Source organism: Schistocerca serialis, chromosome 9, assembly GCF_023864345.2.
Source record: "Schistocerca serialis cubense isolate TAMUIC-IGC-003099 chromosome 9, iqSchSeri2.2, whole genome shotgun sequence".
Lineage (NCBI taxonomy): Eukaryota > Metazoa > Arthropoda > Insecta > Orthoptera > Acrididae > Schistocerca > Schistocerca serialis.
Genome location: NC_064646.1, coordinates 446,107,766 through 446,133,327, shown reverse-complemented (window position 1 = coordinate 446,133,327; position 25,562 = coordinate 446,107,766).

Here is a 25,562-nt window from a genome sequence, read left to right as displayed (position 1 = left end):
TATTTTTACGTTTTTTATTACACACGTTTATCCATATGTGCCTGTTACTATTGAGGTTGGTATATTTACAATGCTAAAATGTAAATCTCCCATAAAGAACATGAGGATTTTATTCAAGCTCTTAAACATTACTTGTAATTATTTGTGAAAGTCAATATTTCCTTCTTGTTTCTATTGTTCTTTGGATTACACTTGTATCTGTAAGTCCTACTAATACAATGCGTTCATTAGCGTTTCCTAGTCAAGTATTTTATTATATTTTATTCTCTCCCTGGAGGTGGCAACATTTTTACTTAATTTTTGTTCGTTTTTCCCTTACTGTAGATCAAAGTATAGTTTTTTATATATTCATTTCCAGATGTTTTCTTCTTCGTTTCTGTAACTGATGAAAAATATGTTTTACATTCTGTGAAATGTTTCAACCATCCCTTCGTACACTCTACTGTTTACTATCTTGTCCGTGTAACGTTCATAGATTAATTTTCACAAAGAAGGTCTTTAACTTGTAATTGTTTACGTTTTGCGATGAAGTCATTGGTTCACTCCTTCATAATACTCGAAAGAACTAAATCTTCCTGTCACTGGAAAACCATGAGAGACCACTCGGAATTTCTTAATGTAACCACTCGCAAAAATCCACTCTTGGTGGGAACGCCTCATTTGCAAACTGCGCATTATACCTTGAAGGTCGTGTCCATACTAACATACATGTGAGCCCGGGGGGTTTTCAGAATTGATCGGAAATTCCGTGGCCCATAACTAAAATACACTCTTCTGTGGCCAGTTAATGGTAGAGTCTCCATAGTTCTGGGGAAGAAGGCAATCTTGTGTGCTTGGAACCAGGGTTGGAAACTGGTGCCTGAGTTGGCGGTAAAATGGAGCATGATAGTTTATTAACCCCAATGTTGAATTTTACTGAACCAGTCTTTATGCTGTAGACTAATAGATACCCTAACTCATTCGTAGTGGAGAAATAAATCGTTGTTTTTAAAAACTGCTTGGCAATTACTAGTGAAGTTTAGCCCAGATATCTGTTGCCTGATTTTGAGTATGACATTTGTTCATTTTTAATTTCCTTGTATATTATATGATACTATGTAAGCAACTCTTAATTCTCATCTCTTGCGCAAGTATGTGGTAGAAAGACCTTCTTTCTTCTGGTAAACTTTCCCATCGAAAGTAACCGAATTATGCAACCATATTCCCTACATAATGTCAGTAACTTCCGATACTTCGAAGGGAGACATCGTATATACTCTACTAAGATTTGAAAATAGACAGCGAAATTGCTGAGTGTTTTCCGTTTTCATCATAATCGTTTCACCAAAAGTGCCCACTGCTATTGAAATTCGTGTGTTTTCGCTTCTGTTGTCTTGGTTTCCCGTGAAGAAAAACTGATTTTTACGCAAGTTGCACAATATCATCTGTAATAGGTTGCAACAGGGCTTCTAGTAGTCGATGTTTCCTTCATCTGGAGCATTAGCTGCAATTATTCTTGGTATTGATCATATACCTTCAATCTATAATAATACAGTGCGTCATTTTGAATTTCATAGTCAAGCGTCTTAGCTTACTATTTTCTTGCGATCTATAGGCAACAGCTTTACCTTCTCTTTCTTCGTGCTTTACACCGCTGAAGATCATAGTATAGTCTTTTACAATTTAGTTCCACATGTTTTCTTATGTGTTTCGGTCATTTATGAAAAAAATCTATTTCATGTTCTTTCAAATATTTAGCTGATTCGAGCACCTTAAGATCAATTCCCTAATGTACTAGAAGGAAGCTTTCCCAGGTTCATTAACCCATTGTCTCTTGCTCCTGTTTCTCACCCTTGTCGTATCCCAGTTATCTGTTCTGCAATTTACTTTCTGTTACGTCAAGTGCTGTATACCTTGACACCTACAAAACGTATACTGAGTACTCCAAGTACGTTTATTCCGCCTCTGAGTGGGGTACTGGCCCATCGCTACTGCAGAAATTTTCCCATGAGTGATCCTACCACCCACTACACTCTCATCTATCAGCTGATTTAGCATCTATGAACTTTTTTTCCTCTTTGATTTGTGGGTGGCAAACCAAGTCGTTCTGATGTTGTAGCGATCATTGTTTAAACTTATAAAATTTTTTGTGCATCATGGTGAACTGGTGACGACGAGTTGTCAAACAAATTTGTGAGCATATAAGATATATCAAACGCATTATCTAGATATGTGGATAAGCTGTGGAACTCAATACCAGACCAAATATTTACGTGAAATTTCCAGAAGTTCATCATTATTGAAGTATCAGAATTTAAAGTGGAACTGAGCACAAAAGGTGCCGCAGGAGAAATTTTTAATTGTGAAGCTTAGATTATGCCTGTGTCATTTCAAAAAAGTTAGTGAATTAATAGTTTATTGTGGAAGAATTTTTTCCAGATGTTAATTGTCTTCTCAACATGTGAATAAGGTTATTTTCTCCATTGGCTTCCAGCAAGGTACACGGCTAGTTGTGAAATTTGTTATTATAAAGTTTGTTTGATGTGTAATACTGGATATGTTTGTGAATGTAGGTTTCATTATGACCCTACTTTGACTGATATTTTACTTAAGTACAGAAGTGCATGACAAAACTATATTGTGGTGCAACTGAGGACAGTAACAGCCTCACCAACAAAGGCAAAGGCACCTTATACGTCTCCGCTCCATCTGTAGAACGAAGGAAATAACACTGACGACCAAAATGCTGATTCTTGAAAGTAATGTAAAATCTGTGCTTCTGTGTGAATGTGAAACATGGAAAGTGACAAAGCAACTAATCCCTAACCTGCAGACAATCAACAACAGATTCCTGTGGAACATCCTGGAGATAGGGTGACCAAATGTTATCTCTAACGAAACACTCTGGGAAAGAAGCAGCAAGAAGATAGCTGAGTTGTTGATAAGAGGCAGGAAGTTGACATTGTTAGGACACACACTAAAGAGACCAAATAAACATATCGCGTAGGAAGCACTTTATCGGATGCTGCATGGACGATGAGTACAAGGCAGGCTCAAGGTGAAGTGGAGATTATCAGGTAAATCCGAAGGCCAATACCAAGGAAGAGGAAGGGAGAATCTGAAAAAAATATCAGAAGACAGAGCAAGATTGCAGTCCTTTATTGCAGGCTTATGCTGTATTATTATCTCATTTTTTTCATTTACCTATCTGGCCTATCTTTTTCTGCTGCTTCAACACTCTGAGCACTACTCCAATTACATTTGTATCATTTAAATATTATCTCACATTTACCAAAAACCTAAGTACATTTTAGATTACATACTTCAACCTTTCTGTAGCTTTTAAAACTGAACAGGCTTCTTTCTTCATCCAACATGCTTCAGGCTCAACTGATATGTAACTCGGTTAATTTTAGTTGTGCTAATTCTTTCGATGACTTAAATGTTACGGAGTATGGAAAACTTGTTGCTGTGTTGAACAATAAATCCTGACAAAAAAATTTCTAATGTAAAAAGACAGTAATTATTTATCATTCACTTTTCTAAAGCGAGCTACTAGCATCATTACGTAAAAAACAGGCATCTATAAGGTACAATACCGTAAGTACATGGATGGTCCATGTAAGGGAGATGAACTTGAAAACAATATGAACTGCTGTAGAAATGTGGCAATACTAAGCCTGCAGCTTACCTTATAAGATAGTTTAAGGAAAGGCAACCCTCTTTTTAAAGCATCTGTAGACCTACAGAAATATTTTGGCATTGTTGACTGGAATACTCAAATTTAGAATGTAGCAGAGGTAAAACACAGGGAGTGAAAGCCTATTTAGAACTTTTACATAAACCAGACGGCCGCTACAATTGTCAAAGCGCGTGAAAGGGAATCAGTGATTGATAAGGAACTGAGACGGGGTTGTAGCATATCCCTGATCCTATTTAGTGTATACAAAGAACAAGCAGTAATCAAAGCCACAGCAAAATTTTGTGCGGGACTTATAGTTCAGGGAGAAGAAATAAAACCTATAGGGTTTGCCGATGACAATGTAGTTATGTCAGAAACAACAAAGGGCATAAAGGAGAAGTTGAAACGAGTGGACTGCCTCTGTCGATCCATCGTGGATACGGGACAGCGGCTGGTCATATATTTATGGAAAACAAATCTCTAAACAGCTGTACGTTTTTAGAAATTATTATTTTATTTACACGACCAGTTTCGGCATCCCATTAATGCCATCTCCAAGTGGCTGCATGTTAAAAACGAGTATACGTTTTGTAGGTGTCAAGGTATACAGCAGTTGACGTAACAGAAAGTAAATTGCAGAACGGATAACTGGGATACGACAAGGGTGAGTAACAGGAGCAAGACACAATGGGTTAATGAACCTGGGAAAGCTTCCTTCTAGTACATTAGGGAATTGATCTTAAGGTGTTCGAATCAGCTAAATATTTGAAAGAGCATGAAATAGATTGTTTCCATAAATTACCGAAACACATAAGAGAAAATGTGAAACTAAATTGTAGACGACTATACTATGATCTTCAGCGGTGTAAAGCACGAAAAAAGAGAAGGTAAAAATCCTCAAAAGCTTACAAAATACAGTGTGCAGCGTTAAGAAGAGAATCTGTGCACACAACTCATAACAAAGCATCGAAACTAACTACTTTGACCCCACAGAGCTATAATCGAACGTGCCAAACATTACAAAAATGATTAATAAATCAAAAGCACAAAGGAATAATGCTTGTAGAGCTTTATTATAAGAAATATCCACAACATTTACAGATGATAATCACTCTAGTTCTTGGCAAAAATTATTCCCATTGAAGATAAAAACTCGCGATATGACATATGGAGTACACAGGAACGCGCACCTATAGCCTAAGGAGCACTAGTGATATTTCAGATGTAGTTATCACAATATCAAAAAACGCTACCAGAGGCAAAACATAACTGCCGACAAATTATTAAGTGAACGGCAGTAAACTTGCAGGGGATACTCATAAAACATCTAGAAGGCATCATATTATATCCGAAGTGAAGAATGAAACGTCATTACTTGGTGTCCCTTAAATGCCACTTAATTGGGGGAAAAATAGTAGAGTGGAACAAACAAAGAACCGCAAACACCAAATTTTTATGTTCACGATATATTCGTCATTTTTAATAAGTGTAAGGATGAGTCGATCAACCTACAATAAATTTGCAACTCTTTACACTAAAATTTTAGCTTTATTACGGAGGGTTTTTTTTTTTTTGAGAGCTAGCTTAACTTTTTGGATTTACAGGTAAGCAGGATGGCCAGTGTTCAGAATACGAGATTTTTCGAAAGCCACCAACAAGAGATGTCATTATTGCTGCGAATACAAGAAATGTTTCCTTTGTACAGTATCTCATAGGTTAAGACAATTTGCAATTCACCAAGTGGAAAACGACTGGCATATATCCACCACTGTACATATAGGGACTGCTAATGGATTTAGAGAAAGTAATATTATAGAAATGGGTGAAAAAATTTTGTCAAAGACTCACAAAGAGACCAGTGTAAAGAAGGAAGATGTCAGATAGGCTGCTAAGACCCATGTTGGCCCAACCTCTCTGAAGACTAGTAATGAGTTTAAAAAGCATAATATGGTGGTAAGTTTCAATGCTATTAACAGACTGGGGAAGCTCCTTCGACATAGCATAGAGCAGCCTGTTACTACATTTTTCAATGGCCGGTCTACAAGATTGAGCGTGGAGCGTGTGACAGATTTTACATCGGACAGACTGGGAGCGAGTTCAGGACCAAAATAGGGAACAATGTTATCCTAGCTGTGGTAGTGTACTAGGACCTCATTTACGTCAGTGCACCCATCAGCTTAGTGGCACAGAAAACAAATTACAGTCTTCATTATGAGAGTTAAGTTGTTTAACTGGATATCTTGGAAGACTTAAAACTTTTCATACATAGAAGACCCTTCCATGAAAATTTACTTAATGAACACATCACTGGAACAAGAAATTGTTTAATGTAATGTTTTCAGAAGCGATTTGAAGTAAAATCGTATACTCTTTGCGGCCACCCTTTATAACAACAAATGTACAGTGATGTATGCTGCAATTTTGAGTATATTTGCATATGCTGTAATTTTCACATACATATTTTTGGTGTCATCTTACAAGTTTTTATGCCTTTTCGCTTCATTTTTGTCATTGTAAGTAATCTGGATATACAAATTGTTTTAAACATCCTTATGGTACTGGCGGCGAAGCCACCTATCGTTGTGTTAGCCCAGGTGTCCTCTATCGGCCGCAGCGCGCATTAACTGCCACTCTGGCTCTGGAAAATTTGGTTTCTGTCCATGCGAGTTGGAAGCTATTGTACCTGAAGTACCATATGCATTTCTTGATGTACGGTATTTACAACTGCCTCTTGAGCTCGTAAAATTGCGTATGGTATGTACATTTTCGTCTACCGTGAGACCTTCGACTTATTTTAATTTTTGTACCTATGTTAACCATGCAATTGTGTATACTTGCATTCGTGTTATGGGAAGAGTTTGTAATCTCAAACTTTAATTGCTGACAGGTCACCAGTAAGAAATCCCCAAAACAGCTACACGATTTTTTCAGCAACCAACAAGCACTTTTAGAGTCAATTTTATTATATTTGTCATGGTTACCTTCTGGTGCCAGACATTTCAGTCTTAGATAGAACAAGTGATCCTCCTTTTTGCGCCAGTATGAACGTTAAGTAGTATCCTTTTGCTTTGTAGTCCAGTTGGTTTTCGTACACTCACTTTGCTTTTAACCTGACCCATTCCCTCAGTACCTTCTGTGCTATAGCTTTCTATGTGTTAGCTACTGTCTGGCTGGGTTTCATCATTCATTACACAGGTTGGTATCTTGTATTCACAAGTGAACAGTAATGACATAGTCAAGTGAGACCCCTCATGGTTGACATGTTTCTTGGGGTTCTCTGCTTGTTCCTACCTAATATTTTCCGGCCAGTTAGCTGATGTTTTAGGAACAACAAGTCATATCTTTTCATCTTTATTCTGGTGTATAGTGTTACGCCCTCAAGGTATTTCACGAGTATCGTCCGCATATTCTTTTGTTACCGTCATTTACTTAGAATTTATGTCGCCCTTTGGGTTTTTCCTCTGTTAGCGTTTTTTGGCATTGTGTTGACTACATCTGATCTATCACTCCTGTTGATGATATTTAGTCAATACGTATGCAGAATACTCGTTTGAACTTCTGATTTTGTACATTTTCTGTGTTTGGTATGATCTATTACAAGCCTATGATCTCAAAGGAACTAGTTTCGATGCTAACCCGTGGGTGTAAGTAATCTGCTTTGTTGCGCTTTTTGTGCATGGGTACACTTCTTAACGCTGCTACTACATTATGTAGGTTTTAAGCGCTTTTATTTCTACGCTTCATTTTCTGTAATGTCAACGGTTGTATATCTTGACATATTGTACACGTATACTCGTTGTTTTTAACATGCAGTGGCGTGGAAATTTAATAAAAACTTCTGAAAATATACGGCTGTTTGGTGATTTTTCTTTGCCACAACGAATGGACAGTGTCTTCAAAAGAGGATATGAGATGTACATGAACAAAAGCAAAACAATTGGATTGGAGTGTAGTCGAAATATGATCAGTACCATTAGAAGGTGTAAAACTGACTGCCCTGATTTCTTCTGAACAGTGAGTTCTTACACTGGTTATGAAATGCAGTTAAATAGCGTGGGTTCGTCTCAAGTGTGTAGGTTGCTGTTAGCATGAAGACAAATGAAAGGTCATATTTCTAATATTACTGAGATTACTGTAAAGTATGTTAAAGTGTGGTATTTTTGCTATTTCTTATTTTGTACTGATGCATGGTATAAGAGAAATTCGTTACGTCTCAACCATCCTTCATGTTATAGGTTGACATTTGTATTCGGTTACACATGTGATAGGAAGTCCATTCTCAAGGCAAGGACTAGATGCTACCTGTGATGGGAAGTCCGCTTTGAACACAAATTCAAGATTCCTTCTGTTGTAAAAGTCAAGGTCAACAGAAGTAATAATTTTTTGTTAACTATCTCAGTCCATCATATAATTAAAGTAGAAACCATGTAAATTAACGATCGTGCTGCTTAAGAGTGGCCTACATCCACACATTACGTCTCACTGGCAGAGCAGTACCCACAAATGCATTAGCGACCTATTAATTTTAAGAGCTGTCTTAATCATATGCATGTATGGACGCAGTAGTTGCTGAGGTGTGGAAGGTGTGGAGGGGAACTGGTATGCCAGACATTTATCAAGTGTCAGGCACCAATTTATTCGAATAAAGTGTACAATAGATCTTCATGCGCTGTGTAAATATTCCTTCTTCTAACGTTTTGAGTATTGCAAGCAAATAGGACAGTAACAAAGAAGAATAATACCGGGGTACTAACAAATTTTATTCTGATTCGAGATATGAACCTGTGAAATAACATTTATCGTATTATACGAGGGAAGTCAAAAAGTAATAAACTCTTCTTATTTTAAGATGTTAAGAATGCAACTACTTGGGTTGAAAACACAACATTGACGATTAATTAAGTATTTTTAGTATAATTGACCTCTATTCTCATTATCTGGATCAGGCTTTTAACAAAGGCATATACATTTAAATGTTTGGTCCTATTTCTGAAGCATTTGATGCAAGAATGTTTTCACAGCGTCCTCATCTCCAAGGTGAATCCCAAGATGAGCTGCTTTTAGGGCCGAAACAATTGGAAGTTTGATCGTCATTCAAAAGTAGAACATTCGCCATAACTTTCATTAGGCGAATTCTCTGAAGATGTACTTTAAAGTGCTAGGGGGTAGTGAAGTTTCGGTCTGTATTGATTGATCATCCCTGCGCCAAAAATCGACCATAATCACACACTCTGCTTTCCACAATACTGTAATCGTAACGTCTCTGCCGATATCACGGTTTTGAACTTTACCTCCTTCAATGAGTTTCTGTGATGCCATTCCATTAATTGCCTTCTTGATTCTGGTTAAAAAATGAAACCAACTTTATTCTTTGGGCAGTTTATTTCTAGAAATTCCTCTCCGTCCAAACGGAAGCGCTGCATGAGTTGAGAGGCCATTCTTATCCTGGCCTCTTTATCGTGATCGGTTAACGTTCTTAGTACTCAAGTTGCACAAATAGTCGAATGTCCTAGTTATTAAATAATCGCAATCACCCTGAATTTACTGAGGGAGGTAATGCGAAACAAATCATATGCAGTCAGCCGGTGACCACCACGGACGATGTCGACTCGCTGAATGTGGAAGCTTTAAAAGCACCAGTCTGCCGCTCAGCGGTTCGTCAGCCGACGGTGTTTGCCCTTCACTTTTGTTACAGCGATGAATACATCTTCTAACGCTCCTGATATCCACTGTTGAACCACCGCACATATTTTCTTTCTTCCATTAATACAAATGGGAGTTTCACCTTCTGTATTCAAAAATTCTATCACAGAACATCTGGTGACAGGGGAAGTTACTACGGCACCGGTTTGGAAGAGAAGCGATGAGGAATTGCGACAAATTAAATCTTTCGTTTTACCAAACTGTATTTAAGAAGCTGAAAGTAAATGGCATTCGATCTTGACTAACCTTCGTACATAACATATGATGCAATAGCAATAATCTATATCTCATTGCTTAATGGTAAGAAATAGTTCTCTTTTTACATAAAAATGAAAATATTCATCGAAGGACTCTTCTTGGAACCATGTTTCGCGGTGGTGAATGCGACGGTATTCAGTACAAAGGAAGTATGAACAATAACGTCTTGAGTCACGGATTATTTCATGTTTTATTAATTCACACATCGCATTATTGTTATTGGTAACATTTCTCTGAGTCCCTTCACTCAGCTTAAGCCTTATTTTACTGTCGTACGTCATTTTTTACTGTCATTACCGTGCCGTGAAAATTGTTCCATGCATCATATTACTGGTGCAGAAAGGTATATTATTGACGGATGTAAAGTAGTAATTTAAAACGAGTTTTTAAAATTTCTAAAATAACCATGAGTACTAGAAGATGCCTACTCATTCAACCTTCGCAATTTTATGCAAGTGAATTGCTATTTGCTCGCTCAGATGGTTGTCTAATGTTACCAAATTGGTTTTTGTCTTTTTTATGATGTGATAAGTTAGGTCCGTATGCCGTGCAATACCTAACCCACATGCGGGGAGATTTCAGTGAAGAGGTACAACGCTAGGCAAGCTTTGGGGGAAGATTGTTGACGGATCCAGCCCTCTATCTCAGACCCGTCCTTTTCCACTGAAGTGCAGTCGACGACGTTCTGATCTGACCAGAGATCTCTAACCAGCGAATGTATGTTAAATCAGCGGATTTTCGTTGTTTATCCGGGGTCCCTGGACTCCGGGCGGTACTCGAAAGGCCAGAGATCACAGGCGATGTATTTCTGTAGTTGCGACTATATTTCGGCGAAAGTAAGGTCTACATTGCAGGCATTTATTTTCTTATGGTGAATTTGTGGATTGTGAAACCCATTTATATCGTAGAGAGGAAGTTAGTGTGTACGATAGCAGGAAGAAATTGAGGGTAGTCGTCGGCAATTTATACGCTATGCGCACATATTTTTCTCAAAAGAATTAACGGTCAGTTGATTGCAGGAACTCAACACCTCGCCGTATAGATCTGATTCAGAATCTTGATAACTCCTCTGACAACACTCAAACATCTACATGATTGGATAATGACGTTCTTGAGCTTTGGAAAACTGCAGGAACTCCAAACAATGGTAAACAATTATTGTAACACAGTTGGGGGATAATATAATAATGAACATATAACAAGAAAATATCTATTGACGCTCCCAAAGGGTTGTTTTACATAAAGGATGATCAAAAAGATCGTCTGATTTCCATTCCATTTGAGTGCATATGGAATGTAGCGGGACACCCTATGTGGGTATATAAGCACTAACATATAGGCAAAGAGATTTGAGTGACATTCGTGTCTTTTCGAAGTGCATTCGGTAAAGGCAAAGACGTTTTTCGGTATGAAGGCAGTCTTGTGTGCTTCGACACAGGTTTTGAATCTCCTGCCTGAGAGGCTAGTAAACTGGTGACTAATAATTTATATACCACACTGTTGCTAAATTTTAGGGAATTTTACTTATTCTGTGTACTAGAAGGTATCCTAACTCATTCGCAGTGGAGAAAGGAAGCGTTATTTTTAAAAAAAGAGGTTGGGTGATTAATTGCGAAATTGGGCCTAGGTAAGTGTTGCTTTATTTTCGTACTTAAATGCGTATAACCTTTCGGTATTCTGTGTAGCTAATTATCATGGCAATATTTTATAGTTGTGCCAAATTGGGTGGTAAGTTTATTTTCTTCCAAATTAAGTGAGTGTGCTTTGTGGGGTGGGGCCTAATTATACTGTGTTTGTGTGGCATAAGTTGACGTCATGTATCTTCAATTTTTGTTGTATGTTGTAGAGTTTAATAGCAATTAAAATTAATATATTGTAATCCTCATGCCTCACAATGAACTTCATACCATCGTGAAAACTATTTTATTGGGAAAGCAGTGCTTAAGTTCCGTGTCTTGTGTCATCATGTAGATACAATTTATCATCAAAATAGTTCAGTTAATATACTGTTTTTATTGGAGACTATTTACTCCATAAAAACATTATTTTCTAAAAGATTCAGAGATACATATGCCAGGAAGCTTGATATACTACTGCACATCGCTGGACCCCTTTCTACTGATAATCTCTCCCATAAAAATTAAGCAGATTATGAGACTATATGTCCTTTTCCATTAAAAGATTTCGTTAAACATTAATATTTAAATGGTTTTTAAGAACTATAATAAATTTCGTTCTTTACATGTGTGAAATTATTTTTATAACGCTAAAGCATAAGAAGAAGCTTCCCATCCAGTCGACTTGCATTATATTATATTGGTGAAGTGGGATAAAGTGTATAAACAAGAGAGCGATTTGAGTGATGTGTTGTGCAGTTGCGACATAAATTAATGGAAATTCCTGACATTGAAGAATTTAAAACGTTATCCAGGATCATTTTGCAAGTGTTTCACCCTTTTTTATTCCATTTTCCGTTGTTCGATCCACAACTTTTGGAGTTTAACAGCTACTGTTCTCACAAGAGAAACATACAATTTGCGTGACTTCGCTTAAGGGCCACTGTAAATAATGTGTTAAGTGACGTCCACCCAGATAATGGACTAACAGGAGCCAAAATGTATCTTTTGACTTAATAAAATACGAAATTCTATATGACTTAATTGCATATTATTAATACTTTCTTTGAGAGATCTTTGTACATCGGTGAATCGTGTGAAATAAACGACAAATATTTGTATAAATATGTACATAAAAATCTTGATTTTGATTAATACAAAGGGTTTCATAACGGCTGGAAACGAATAATTTTTAGGAATATGGGGATACCACTGAATGTAAAGAAAAAGAAGAAAGTATAGAAGATGAACATTTTGTTAAGTTACTGTAGCGTATTCGAAACTGATTGTAATTTACTTTCTAATAAAGCAATATGCAATGTTGCTAAGAATGTAATGTATCATGTTTCTAAGTCATAACAGATATCTGTGGATGAGAAATAGACTAGGAGACACAGGATGGATAATGTAATGGTAACACATACTTTTGGAAACCGGATTTTAAATTCTGAAACATTTCCATGGGCAGATGGTGACCATGACCTCAGTTTATTGGTTACGAGCAGCAGCGTAACACTGAACAACAAACTCAAGAAATATAGGATACTAACGAGACTGTACCGGAATCAGTTGGAAGAAGAAGAGGTTGTTAACAGGTTCAAGAAGCGCATCAGATAACGTTTGACTGAAACAGATGTACAGATGCAACGAAAGACGAGTGAGTAGCCTTAGGACTCGAAGAAATCAATTTACAAAATAAATAAGTAGGCTGAAAGACAAACTCAGCATAAAACCGTGCATGAAGCACAAAATTATAAATCTAACTGGCGACACGAAGAAATATGAAACTAGAACCAATAAACAAATTGTACAGAAACAAGCCTGCAGTCGAAGGGAATGAAAGCGAAGTAGTGACTGAACACGAAATTACGCAGTTTTGTGGCCTATCCACATACGATATCAATTCTCTATGCTGAGTAGCCAATAAAGGAAAACTAGGAGAAATTAGGAAAAGGAATTTAGGTTCAGTGAGAAGAAATAGTTTTGCAGATGGTATTTTAATTGTGTCAGAGACAGTTACGGACATAGAAGAGCACTCTATGAGTTGAGTTGTGTGTTGGAAAGAGGTTTGACAAGAAAAAGTTTTAAACAGGGATGGTGGGTGGTGGGCCGCAGTTGCTTCAAATCATGTGAGACTGATGCAATAAGTAGAGAAAATGAGACACTGAAGGGAACAGATGTGTTCTGCTATTTGGGAAGCTAAATAATTGATTGTGACTGCAGTAGTGAGGATTTAATACCTAGACTAGCGATAGCACGACAAGCAGTTCTGAAATTGATAAATCTGTTCACATGTAATGTAGATTTAACTATTAGTAAATCTGTTCGAATCTTTTTGTCTAAAGTTTAGATTTATACCGAAGCGAAACATGCACGGAAAGTAGTTCAAACAAGATGACAATAGTGACTCTATAACTGTGTACTACAACAGAACGTCAGTAAAGTAGCATGCAGACATATCTTAAGACATGAAGCAATAAACATGTTAGTAATAATGGGATGTGTGGGGCGTAAAATTTGTAGAGAGAGACCAAATTCTGCATACAGCAAGGAAGTTCAAATGGAACTAGGTGACAGTAATTTTTTCCGCGATGGGGAGGCTTGCATAGTATAGAACAATATGGAGAGCTGCATCACACCAGTTTTCAGACTAACGAGGGCAACAAACAAAACAACAACAAAATGTGCTTACTTCACTGCTAAAAGTCTGTATAACAATGCACAGTTCATGCTATTCGGGTTCGATCTGCCTTTCTGTCTTTTAAACTGATGGCTTATATGTATATTAAACGAACTGACTCTGAAATTATCCTTGTAGTTGTGATTTGTCTGATTATCTTAAAATTCAGTTCTCTGCACCACGGTAGTGAAACGCTCAGTAACCATATTTTTTTTACTAATAAGTTTTCCTTCTTTTTGAACAACCCAATAATGATAAACTACAACGAATCTCTTAACTAACAGAAATTCATGCATCACAATTTTCAAAAGAGCAGCCGAAAAATACTGTGTGCGATAAGCTTTCTCATTGTATTACCGACTATAAGGTGCATACTTGAGAGAAGAAATATCCTACGAGTCTTTCCTGTTACCCATTCACTGTTAGCTACGGAGTCAACATTGTTATATCAGCTTTGTCAGCGTTAATGACATTAATTTGTGTGCAGGATGCAATCGTGCAGTCATTACTCAACCTGAGCAGACACTGTGTACCCAATCTGTCTGTGTCTGGTGTAGATATGTTCACGTGCGAAGACATTTTCAGAATGTTTGCGTAGCATGTAACTGAGGCGGGACGTGGGTACCAGCCCGGTATTCACCTAGTTGGATGTGGAAAACCGCCTAAAAACCACATCCAGGCTGGCCAGCTCACCAGCTCTCACCGTTAATCCGCGATTTAATCAGAGGCTGGCTCGCCTCCCCGTGTCCCGGAAGCTGATGCTTTAGCACTGTCTGCTATCCGGGCGGGTAAACACTTATTACTAACGTTAATTTTTACCAAATGCCTTTAATCACATTTCACTTATTAACAATGGGAGTAAGATGTTATCCTCTGGCTGTCTTTACTTTTATGCAACAGGAAAGCTACTTAGGCTTCATTTAAACTGACAATTGTGCACACAAATAATTTAACACAAGGCTTGCATTACATTATTCCTAGGATGGCACTAAACTATGCGAAAGGTCCTGGAGCACCTCTATGACAGTCGAACACAAAAGAATTTCAGCAGCCAGCGAACGACACCTGAACCACATGTTACGTCATCAGTTTCCTCTTGTGTGTCGCTTTCGTTAATCGCCAGGTTTTCCAGTGCTTGCCACCGCACAAGACCTGAACCAAGTCTTACCTCGTCCGACTCCTTACCTTTCTCTGCATCTTCTTCTTGCTCCTCCTCCTCTGGCAGCACCTCCAGCAGCCGGCGTTCTCTGGGCACAATGTCCTCTGCTCCCTCCTGTGGCGGCGGCTGCTCGAAACCCCCACCTGAGGAAGAATAAATGTGATAGATGAAGAATTGGCTATTATACTGTTTATAAATCACATGTAATTTATCCCTTTTAACTGGGCTTCCAACATTCTGAGCTTCAGGGATCTACTTTCGTACACAACCTAATGCTCTGGTATTATGCCTACATACGAATTACATACACGAGACACCTTTTAAACGGATAAACTCTCCTCTGTCTCGGTTTGTCCTCTACAACACTACTTCACAGCGTCATTTGCACAATATATTAAGCGATTCTTTTTTCTGTCACAATGATGGTGGCTTACTGTTTATATATCATTCTTACTTACGCTTTCTCGCAGAACGCATCACATATACTATTTCTTCCTCAAAACACAAGAACAAAATTTACACCGATATAAGACAAATTCGTTTCTCTTTGTATAGATATATGCGATATAGCTAACCGGATTAATGCTGTCAGAGTGTTCATATCCTTTTTCATCTCAGTAGTCTCACAGAATTGCATTATCACGTGACAAGTGTCTAGGTGCCAATTTGCCCTTTGACTGGTACATCGCTAAGAATGAGACTTTCGTAGTTTTCTGATATCAGAGAAATAAAGTGTTGAGGAACACCAAAATTAGAAACAACACCTTCTCGATGCGTATTCCCAAAACTGATTATTCTCCCTCCTTCCCTATTCTCAAGCTAGTGTGTAGATAATAACCCTTCACAAATATTCCTCAATTACGTAATGGCGTCAGTCGCTTCCACACCTCAAATATGTCCATGAAAACATCACAATTTAAGAATACCGTTTACAATGAAACAAAAAAATTCTAGAATCTTCACGATGCACAAAACCTCAGATAATGTACTATGGTCTTGAATCATTTGGTACCACTAGAGTTCACTTTAGATTCAAAATTGTACTCTAGACGAGCTGTGGGTACTTACAGTAGTATTCTGGCAAACCTGGCCAGTCGCCATTCCAGATATTCTCTTCTCCTTCCACAGGATACTTATCGCCACAGGAGCCTTGAATTAAGTAAAGAACTGCCTCCAGCTCATCCCTGGAGCAGCTGTGTACCAGTGGTACACAGCGAGAGTCCTCCAGACCACCTCCTGTCTACAAAACAATAAAATAATATCAGATATTCAATGAAATATGTAATCTATAAGAAAATTTTAGTAACGTATGTAAGTCCGTAAAAAGAAATACAGGTATGGTGATATTCTCCTGAAGCACTATTTATAATGCGAATGCACACAGAAAAGCAGAATATTATTCACATAAATGCTGATGAAACAATTTTGAAGTCGATACTCACAGGTTCATGCTGATAACATGCATAGTTCGGAGATAGGGAATTTGGAATTGACAAGCCAGCAACGGCCATACCCGTGCACAGACCATTGTAACGTGAATCAAAGAATTATAATTTTATCAGATACGTTTACCGGAACGATAGAAAATGAAAAAAAAAAAACACATTAACTGAAACATTTATAGTCGGAAACGTAAGAAATAGAGATGCGAACGTGGATACACAGGTAACAGGTAGACCTAAAAGTGGAAGGAATACAATATGGGAGAGCAGTTTGTGTGTCTACGTGTATACATTTATGTCAACTCGTATAGATGCCTAAAGATACAAATACTCACAAATGACTTCCCTACACGTGTTGCCAATTCATATCGAGTGCACCGATTCTAACACAGACTGACGGTCTTTATTAGCGTTCACACATATCTATAAACAAAGTAACGTCAAAGTATCAGAAATAATAGAAAATTCGTAATTCTCATTAAATTGCTATCAGCGATTTTACTTCGCTTCATGAGATGCAATATCAAATTCTGTTTAGATGCCACAAACTCCCATAAATGCAGTACAACAAAATCACATGCACTAATGCCGAAGGAATAAAAAAAAAACAAAGGTGACGAATCGCTTTGTGTCGCTGGAAAAAGTGTAATATCGCTGGGCGATAAGCGAAAAACGTTCGCCGCATCGTATCTCAATCTGCTAAATGCTGGGAAACTGCTTAACACCTATTCTAGCGATGCTGTCATGTCATTCGTTACAATTTCAAATATCGTACTCGCATAACACAACATACAGGATCTATGTAACCTTTACACATGTAAGTCGGAGCCGAAATGGAAATTTGGCTTACCATTGTTCGCAATCCAAAAGCACTCGGCTCGCAAGACATCGCATCGGCAGTCTTGAGCCAACTGACAGGGATCGTTTCCCCGGAAATGAATTTACCGATCGTCAACTGCCTTCATTTGTTGCGTGCGCCATGACGTAACGTGGGTGCTATGTGCATCCGATTCAGCGAGAAGGCACGTCATGCGGGAACTGGTTTCGCATCTGCTACAAGAATGTACTGATGTGGAACGTTAACACGAGATAGTTATTTCACTGAGTGCCTGGTTTTATCAGTTTTTATATATATTTTTGTGTTTCGCAGAGTTCTCCTTTTAATTCAATATGTGAATGAGCAACATTACTTTGATATTGTATTACAAGAAATGTGTCTAGCGAATATAGTGATTCAGGATACTAATGCAACATCATTGTCCGCCAAATGGCGTGGTGCCGAAATGTAACTTATTGATTGCATTATTCGTTATAAGTAAATCACCTAATTTCTAAAATCGTTTTGACACAACTTCGCTCTTGGATATGAAAACGAAACGATAGTGGTGCTGTAAATATTGACAAGTCTGTAATTTCCATGAATGTTTGCCTATCGAAGCCGCGGGCTGCAAACGATAGATGTCGAACGTGCGATTCTAAATCGAATACGTGACGGTGGCGGGCGTTATGATAAATTATTTGCGAGATGCTAGGAAAACCCAAACGATTTATGACAGTAGTGAGTGGGATGTCTGGTATTGTAGATGTTTCTTCGGTCGATTGCCTAACGTGGAAGAACCCAATTCCATGGTTATGCAATGTAGAAAATTGTTTGAACTTTTGTCGGAAATATGACACTCTACTCATATTTTTGCGTGACGCTGACAGAGCCTACCCATGTTACGGCAAAAACGGAATGCTTCCCGTAGCATACACATCAAATGGAGTTTCTCATGACGACAACGTCCACGACGAGTGAGGCAAATCGTTTTTTTTTTTTTTTTGGTAATTTTAGCAACTCTCTTCTTTTGTCGTTTCTGTACTGACTGCTATAAACATTCTCATAACGCCCGCCACCACAGTCGCGTGATCGATTTTCGAATCGCAGTTTCGATATCTACCGTTTGGTGCCCGCGGCTTCGATAGGCAAACATTCTTGGAAATTACCGACCAGTCAACAGAGCAGTCCAACTCAGGAAATTACAATTTCTCTGTCGTTAGGCCTGCATCGATAACGGTGGCCACTGGACTAAACATCGTGTCACAGTCGAGGCAAGATATTCGTCTGTATTCCGTATTATATTCTACACTCTTCAGTGCCTAAGGATTTAGCGCATATGTAATCCGTGTGATCTGTCGGGACTCAAGGCAACACGAGCCTTGTTACTCCTACCGAGAGAAATATACAAACAGTTTTACGCTATGTTAGCCTTAGGCTCATAGTCGCTACGCAAAATAGGAAAAATATTAAACTACTAGTAAAATGGGCTCATCAACTCAGCACCTGTTCAATGACGTATTAGCGACTAGCATCAAGTGAAGGTATGAACAAAAGTACTAAGGATTATTTGTGAAATCTACGTAAGTAATTCCAAGTTTCTCTTACTTCACTCAGTAATAGGCAGATCAAATATGGAGAGTCTCCATTTATGCGAACAAATGGTTTGATTGTTGCTTATAGACACACACGCTGCAGTTGACAGCATTGAAGACCACTGGTTCGGTAAACAACGACCAGCACTGAAGTAGTAGTCGCTCCATGTGTAGTGTCGCTCCATGTCGGAGTTGAAGACTGGGAAGACCACTGACCGGCTAAAGGAAAATTTCCCCCGAACTTAGAGCAGCAATGATACACTTGAGAATTTTCTGGAACGTAAGTGGAACGTGACACATGGGAGTGTTTGTGGTGAAAAAAGTAGATTTCGCATAAACCAAACTGAGAATTACACAGGAAATACTTATTCCGTGGGGAGGGGGGCAGCCAGTGCTTGCCTCAAGATGACAGTATATTCCAATACTTTATGAATGTCAGTTAAGCAAAAGATGAGTTGTTAATTGATGGTGTGGTTGAATTTGGAATTTAGTGAAAGGAACACTTGCAGCAAGGCCCATGTTCCAAGTAGCAGTGGACAGACCGGCAGGAATGTAAGAGGACAACTGATAGATTCGGAGACTCTTATGGCTGAGTTCAAAACGAATCAGGACTAAAACTTTTTACGATGTAAGTAATGTCCATGAATCGAAGCGAGCCAGAAGGTAGAATTGCGGCAAGCCAGAGACATTTACCAGGGAACGATTCTTTAATTGGATTATTTTCCGACGCCATCTTTATCATGGCGTTGAAAATTTGATAGAATGATCGTTTAGATTATTTAACTTTTAAAGCGCTGTTCCAGTTTGTTGATTCAGTAATTGGAACAACGTCACTGTTTTGTGATTTCACCATTGTAGTTAGTGTCCGTCATTCCCCCAACGTCATTATTACCTTTGATATGGCAATTTATCTGTTCCGTATTACAACCGAGTGTAGCTGGATTGATTACGTAGCAGAACTGGCATCATCAAACGCAGTCACTACATTATTTTGTAATGGTAATATAAATTTAATTTTCACACATATAGTAGTCTTAGCAATTAAGATAGCAGCAACAGCACATTTTATAATTTTTGTGCTGTGTGTTATGTGATTCCTGCTGTCACAACACACCTCTAATAGACAAGCTGAGTGAGGCTGTCATGGCATGATCTCCTGTAAGAAGCCTAATGGCGAGACAGACAAGGCTACGCAATTAATGTCTGTGCTTTTGTTACCTGCAAACTGTAGCAATAGTGTGCATCGTAAGATCCAGCATCTTGTTAATCTAGCTGACAATGTCTCAGCAACCGACGTCTGACATCTGATGCTACGCACACGGGTAACAGTACCATGTCCCTCCCTCCCACCTTGCGGATGTCTTAGCCGTCGGGATAGTCACGCCCCATTTCACTGTGCTCATATTATTTAATTGTCGACACATGTGTGGGTGGAGAAGAGCAGCGTGTGAACCGTTTGCCATTTATAACTGGATGAGACGTTCGGAGTGGCCACCGCGACATGTACAAGTAGAGTGGAATACTGACCAACAGGAAATCATGCCTTGCACACAGGACTTCCGTCGCAGCAGGTTTTGTATCAAGAACACACTCGAAATAGATTATGAGACACAGACAGCTGTTAAGTCTTCTAACAAAGCTCGCTCTGCGAATTAGTAAAAATATTTTCCATTCGGCGTACATACCAGCATCTTTCGGTATGTGGAACTATGACTGAAATGATGTACAGTGGTGACATCTATGACAGTTACATCCTTGTATCAGTCCAGTGGTAGTGAGTTTCCTCGTACATAAAAGTGTTCGAATACCTGCTATTTGTCTTATAGATCAACATCTGCAATAGTGCCCAAATCATCATCTGGATGTCCCCCGTCTAAACCGCAAAGGACATAGGGAGTTCTACTCATGAGGTGATGTGATACTCGGTATAGCAGTTGTGTGCCGATTACAAATCTAAGACACATTTATCGCCTATATAGTGTTCATTAAACTCTAATGACTTGGCAATTTTGGATGAGTTGTTTGACCTACCAGACCCGAGCCTAGTATATGTATCTCATAAAATATTGCTGCACGTGACCAATAGAAGGTATTCTAGTAATGCATATCTCGTGACATATCCTGCATAAGTTTTATCTCTTCATTTCTGAAGGTCTAAAAAGGACATGAATGCTTTTCGTGAAATGACTGATCAAATTAAACGAAGAAAGTTGACTAGCTCCGAGTATTATTAGTCTAGATTTATAGCCATAAGGTTTTGGTGTGAAAACCGTCATAAAACTAAGGTCTAATCACCGAGTAATGGAGATAAGCGTGTAGCGATCAATAGGAACGCTACGAAAACTAACAATTTTATTAGTGGGCATATTGTACAGTGTGGAGGACGTACTTAACATGCACAAGAAACACGAATGTGGGGCACTGGAGATAATGCTTCGAGGTGACATGTATTGAGCAATAAGTGTTAAATGTCTGATAATGATCTAAAGTAATTGTTTGTAATCATCGTAGCATTTATTGCTGTAATCAAAAAATCTTATCATGCTGACGTGTACAACATCTCGAAACTTCAGGCCCTCCCGCGATGTCGAGGATGTTTGATGAATTAGGACACATATCGATTGATCTCGCTGACTGACCTGACGGCTTATGTTTCAGAGGTTTTCAGCAGCTGACAAGTAGAAATGTTACTGAATATGCCAATGGATTCTTCAATCGCGGCAGCTGATTTAAAATAACTGTACGGTGTCATTAACAATGTTATCCTACTATAAGGCAGATTTCGTTCTCGTGATATCGGAAATTGTTGTCCACACTGACGACCCAGTCGCTGGTGATATCTGAGTCTTCAGTGTCCCCCCTTTCCTTATTTACCACCTCAACTGCAGACAACGAATCACCGTAGCTGTTAGAGTGTAATAAATAATTGCGGTGCGAAGTTAAGTTGTGATTGACGAAATAATTCGCACGTATAGCGGTCTTTAGGGACTGGGAGTGGGGATATAGTCTCAAAACAAAAACGCGCACAAAATACAGAAAAGGGAGTTTTCGAGAAGTCTCCCGAGAGGTTAAGTCAGTGTGGTGGAATTATTCTCTGAAAATAATGCAAATTATTTACATTCAGTTTCATTGATAGCGGAATAGCGTTAGAGTTATGGAGATTCATTTTCATTATTTCTTTAGTTTCCGTGATGGACGTTTCAAGGTAAAAAGTATGTAGGGAGGACACCGGATATATAAATTGCAAGCAGTCTCTACTTACAATACTTTATCGTCATACGGATAACATGACGCAAGTTATATGTACATAAAGAATGAAACGCACATTAAAAGCACTCTTAGTGAGATACTGGACATGTCAGCTTGCTAACATACACTTGCCGTTGCCTGGAATTGTCCATACAATTTGCTGTATCTGTCGACATTGAAGTACGTGAGAACAGCATATAGCAAATTTTGGAGAAAAAGGAGGTTTGAGCGCTAAGATAACAATACATTTAGTACTATAATATCTACGATATACTTCTGGCGTTAATAGGAGGCACGTCTTAGTACAGAAAATTATAATCAATCTAAAGTCAATTTTCGGCAACCGACTTCCACATGTCTGCAAAGCAGAATCCATTTGACACGTTGACGTGTTTCTTACACGTAAAGTAGAGTGATGACATTCTCTTCGTTTCAGCGTTGTGCGCGTCATTTATATTCCATTATGTAAATGTTTGTGTATGAGAAAGATGTGCCTAGAGCCATTTCCTTCATTATACTTATGTTTATGAGATTAATTTACGAACAAACACCTTTCTCCATTTTTACCTAATGCTTGGAGGTTGAAAATGAAATGATCGTATGGCATTTATTGGCCGAGATATCCCCTACGCAGTTGGCCACCGTATTGCAAGACTTTCGAGTTGACGCCACTTTGTCGACTTGCGTTTCAGTGATGATGAAGGACACACAACACCCACTCCCCTGCCGAGTATCGAACCCGGGTCCCCTTCCGTGGTAGCCGGTAACACTACCGCTGCACTACGGAGGCGGACGCTAGGAGGTTAAACTATGTTCTTTTGAAAAGTACACACTAAAAGTACTAAAATAAGTGTCCTTTGTTTTAGGCATATGTGATTTTAAGGTAATCCATGCTCACTCACTGCTTAGAGCATCAACTTGCATGTTTTACATGTTATGGCCCACGCAGGGGATAGACAGGAGGGCCTATCTAAGCAAAATGCACACATCATCGATTCTCAGTGTAATCACTGATATTATCAACTGAATAACGTGTGATACAAGTAATCACATGAAAGCCATCGGCACATGAAATTAACTCTTTCTAGGATTCTGGTGCAAACGTCCTCCAGGAAAATGTAATTCAAGACGACATGCAAACGGTCGGCGTTCATGATGATGATGATGATGATGATAACTTTCTGAATAACCTTAACGGTCCGTTTGCGATAGCTAAATTTTGCACAGTATTGTGTGTCACTTCTTGCCTTATGATGCCACCATCAGTCACTGATGATAATGCAGTTCTAATGAGAAGTAGGTGATTTAACGCTTAACACAGGATTCTAAGAAGGAACTCGGTGTGTATTAAAACCAAATGTGATTTGCCTAATGAAGTCACCAGTGTCCCTGGTTCCCCTGCTAGCTATCACTATTCTCACCTCCACTTCGAATCTAACTAGCGATTATGGTGTCTTCGCAAACACAGATGAACCTTGCGTTCACAACCGAGTCCCATTCATGCAAATGTCTCGTGAACATGGTGCTCTCCGTGCTCTAACACAAGTAGTTGTAGGTAACCATGTCTTTTGTTCTAATGTGTATTTTTTCAATAAGACATGCATATTAAAACTTTGTTATACGCCAATGGTTTCCCCACAATTCATCCAAGTGAGAAACTCCCTGACGACGACAGTTTGCGGTATCAGATGTGCCACGTGTGCTCTCTTCACAATTGCTTCCACATATCAAAACGTTAAAACTGTCCAAACGGAAGGGGACAGAAAAATTTCTCTGTCTCGTTTGTTTTGCTGCACATGATTAGAGATTAGATTAGATTAGTACTTGTTCCACAGATCATGAATACGACACTTCGTAATGATGCGGAATGTGTCAGGTTAATAAAAGGTGTCTATACAAGGTATTACATTAGACAAAATATTACATAACACTCAATATTTTTAATTGTTTTTTTTTGTGGGGTTTGGGAAATTACCCACTTACTATATTCAAAAATTCATCTAATGAGTATAAGGAGTTGCCATTAAGAAATTCTTTTAATGCTATATGGCTATCTGTCAGACTTTTGATGCTATTAGGTAAGTGACCAGAGACATGTGTGGCAGCATAATTTACTCCCTTTTGAGTCAAAGTTAGATTTAGCCTTGAGTAGTCAAGATCATCCTTTCTCCAAGTGTTGTACCCATGTACACTGCTATTACTTTTGAATTCGTTCGGATTGTTAATAACAAATTTCATAAGTGAACATATACATATTGCGAGGCTACAGTGAGGATTTCTAGCTCTTTAAATAAGTGTCTGCAAGATGATCTTGGATGAGCTCCAGCAATTATTCTGATTAAACTCTTTTGTGCAATGAACACTCTTTTACTCAATGATGAGTTACCCCAGAATATGATGCCATACGAAAGCAGAGAATGAAAATAGGCATGGCAAGCTAATTTACTCAGATGTATAACGTCACAATTTGCAAGTGACCGTAATAGCATAAGTAGCTGAACTCAAACGTTTCAGCAGATCCTCAGTGTGTTTTTTCCAGTTCAACCTCTCATCAATGCATACACCTAGAAATTTTGAATATTCTACCTTAGCTACCGATTTCTGATCGAAGTCTATATTTATTAATGGGGTCATTCGATTTACTGTGTGGAACTGTATATACTGTGTTTTGTCAAAGTTTATTGAGAGCCCATTTGCAGAGAACCACTTAATGATTTTGTGAAAAAACATCGTTTACAATTTCACCAATTAATTCTTGTCTGTCAGATATGACAGCTATACTTGTATCATCGGCAAAAAGTACCAGCTTTGCATCTTCGTCAATATAGAATGGCAAGTTATTAATATATATTAAGAACAGCAGAGGACCCAAGACCGAACCTTGCGGGAGCCCATTCTTGATTGTTCCCCAGTTTGAGAAATCACCAGTTTTTTGCATATTATGTGAACTTTTTATTTGAACTTTCTGCACTCTTCCAGTTGGGTATGATTTAAGCCATTTGAGCACTGCCCTACTTGTGACAACAAGTCTATCGACGTGGTATGTTACACAGGGTATTCAAATAAAAAGTTTTGAGAGTTTATAGAGGTTTAATATGCATAAAGGGAAGGAAAAAATTTTACTATAAACATTTGTCGTAATTTTCATATGGTGCATTCTTTGTTATGACATAACATTATATTTCTGTAACTAGTTTCTCAGTCTGTGACTGGATTACAGCTACGAATGGAAGCCTACTACTCAAGACAGGAGATGGCAGATATGGTTTTCTGCTATGGGAATAGACATGGAAGCAGCATAGGAGCATGCTACCCGTATGTTGCAAACTAACGACGACGCCGTATACCAACTGCAAAGATGTTTCGTACCTCGATTTGGTGC